The sequence below is a fragment of the Schistocerca nitens genome, chromosome 7 (genome assembly GCF_023898315.1).
Source record: "Schistocerca nitens isolate TAMUIC-IGC-003100 chromosome 7, iqSchNite1.1, whole genome shotgun sequence".
Taxonomy (NCBI): Eukaryota; Metazoa; Arthropoda; class Insecta; order Orthoptera; family Acrididae; genus Schistocerca; species Schistocerca nitens.
This window is the reverse complement of record NC_064620.1, coordinates 311,591,831-311,594,330: the sequence shown is the minus strand read 5'-3', so window position 1 is coordinate 311,594,330 and position 2,500 is coordinate 311,591,831. Positions and strand designations below refer to the sequence as shown.

At 62.0% G+C, this 2,500-nt stretch overlaps 1 pseudogene; it reads left to right on the top strand.

The window, feature by feature from the left end:
• LOC126197752 (large subunit ribosomal RNA) overlaps positions 1-2,500 on the top strand; it is a 6,338-nt pseudogene that overhangs the window by 1,766 nt on the left and 2,072 nt on the right.

The following is a 2,500-nucleotide window of genomic DNA, read 5'->3' as shown; positions in this document are numbered from 1 at the left end:
CTGGGCGTGAGCCTGCCTGGAGCCGCCGTCGGTGCAGATCTTGGTGGTAGTAGCAAATACTCCAGCGAGGCCCTGGAGGGCTGACGCGGAGAAGGGTTTCGTGTGAACAGCCGTTGCACACGAGTCAGTCGATCCTAAGCCCTAGGAGAAATCCGATGTTGATGGGGGCCGTCATAGCATGATGCACTTTGTGCTGGCCCCCGTTGGGCGAAAGGGAATCCGGTTCCTATTCCGGAACCCGGCAGCGGAACCGATACAAGTCGGGCCCCTCTTTTAGAGATGCTCGTCGGGGTAACCCAAAAGGACCCGGAGACGCCGTCGGGAGATCGGGGAAGAGTTTTCTTTTCTGCATGAGCGTTCGAGTTCCCTGGAATCCTCTAGCAGGGAGATAGGGTTTGGAACGCGAAGAGCACCGCAGTTGCGGCGGTGTCCCGATCTTCCCCTCGGACCTTGAAAATCCGGGAGAGGGCCACGTGGAGGTGTCGCGCCGGTTCGTACCCATATCCGCAGCAGGTCTCCAAGGTGAAGAGCCTCTAGTCGATAGAATAATGTAGGTAAGGGAAGTCGGCAAATTGGATCCGTAACTTCGGGATAAGGATTGGCTCTGAGGATCGGGGCGTGTCGGGCTTGGTCGGGAAGTGGGTCAGCGCTAACGTGCCGGGCCTGGGCGAGGTGAGTGCCGTAGGGGTGCCGGTAAGTGCGGGCGTTTAGCGCGGGTGTGGTCTGCTCTCGCCGTTGGTCGGCCTCGTGCTGGCCGGCGGTGCAGGATGCGCGCGCCTGTGCGGCGTTCGCGCCCCGGTGCTTCAACCTGCGTGCAGGATCCGAGCTCGGTCCCGTGCCTTGGCCTCCCACGGATCTTCCTTGCTGCGAGGCCGCGTCCGCCTTAGCGTGCTCCTCCGGGGGCGCGCGGGTGCGCGGATTCTCTTCGGCCGCCATTCAACGATCAACTCAGAACTGGCACGGACTGGGGGAATCCGACTGTCTAATTAAAACAAAGCATTGCGATGGCCCTAGCGGGTGTTGACGCAATGTGATTTCTGCCCAGTGCTCTGAATGTCAACGTGAAGAAATTCAAGCAAGCGCGGGTAAACGGCGGGAGTAACTATGACTCTCTTAAGCGTGCGTGTGCTGTGGACGAGCGTCAGCGGGCATTCATCCCCCGGGATGGGATGTTGGAAAACACCTTCATCTTGGACACTGCTCTCACCGACGCGGTCCGCTCCTGTCGCTCTGTTTTCGTGGCCTCGATCGACGTCTCTAAAGCGTTCGATTCGGTGGATCATGCTGCCCTTCGCCCTGTGCTGAGGGCGCATGGCCTGCCGGATTGCTTTATTGAGTACGTCGAGAGGTGCTACGGAGGCAGCGCGACGGTGATAGCGGGAGGCGCCGGCGTGGGAGTGTCTGTGCAGCCGTCAAGGGGCGTACGTCAGGGTGACCCCCTCTCCCCCCTCCTCTTCAATTTCGCGGTGGACTATGTCTTGAGTCAACTTCCCTCCCACATCGGAGCTCGGATTCTTGGCCGCAGAGTCAACGCTGCGGCCTTTGCAGATGACGTCTTACTGTTTGCATCGACCGCGAGGGGCTTGCAGTCCCTCATCGACGCAGCCGTCGCAGCCCTCGCCCATCTGGGGCTGCAAATCAACGCCCGGAAGTGTTTCACCCTCGCCTTGGTCGCGTCTGGGCGCGACAAGAAGGTGAAGGTAGACGCAGACGTTACCTTCAAGGCAGGCAACACCACCGTGCCTGCCCTGCGTGTGGGTGAAACCTTCCGGTACCTGGGACTGCAATTCTCCACCGCGGGTCGCTGCGTTTTTAATCCACGACGCCACCTGGTGGAGCAGCTAGACGTCATCTCCCGAGCTCCGCTCAAGCCGCAACAGCGCCTCTACGCTCTCACCAATGTGCTTCTGCCTGGCCTGTACCATGGGCTGGCCCTCAGCCGCACCCGAGTGGGTGCCCTAAAGGCGGCCGACGTAACCATCAGGGCCGCCGTCAGGAGATGGTTCCGCCTTCCGGCGGACACTCCCCTGGGCTACTTCCACGCTCCTGTTGCCCAGGGGGGCCTCGGCATCCCATCATGCCGATGGATGGGGCCAACTCTTCGCCGGTCCCGTCTCCTGGCGCTTAAGAAGATAGGGCCAGCCTTCGACGGTGCAGGCCTGTGCGGGGTACAGCGTGAGATCGAGGTGCTGGAGCGGCACCTTACGTGGGAGGGCCACCTCCTCAAATCGTCGACGCAGGTTGGAGAGATGTGGGCCGCGCGCCTGCATGTTGCCATTGACGGTGCGGCGCTATCATCTTCTGCCGCCGTCAAGGGGCAACACCAATGGGTCGCCGACACCAGTCGCCTGCTATCTGGGCGTAACTACATCGACGCCCTCCGCGCCCGCATCAACGCCTTCCCTTCGAGGGCACGGCGCAGTCGGGGGCGGGAGGCGGACACCAGATGCCGCGCGGGCTGCCAAGCCGTGGAGACCGCCAACCACGTACTGCAGGCTTG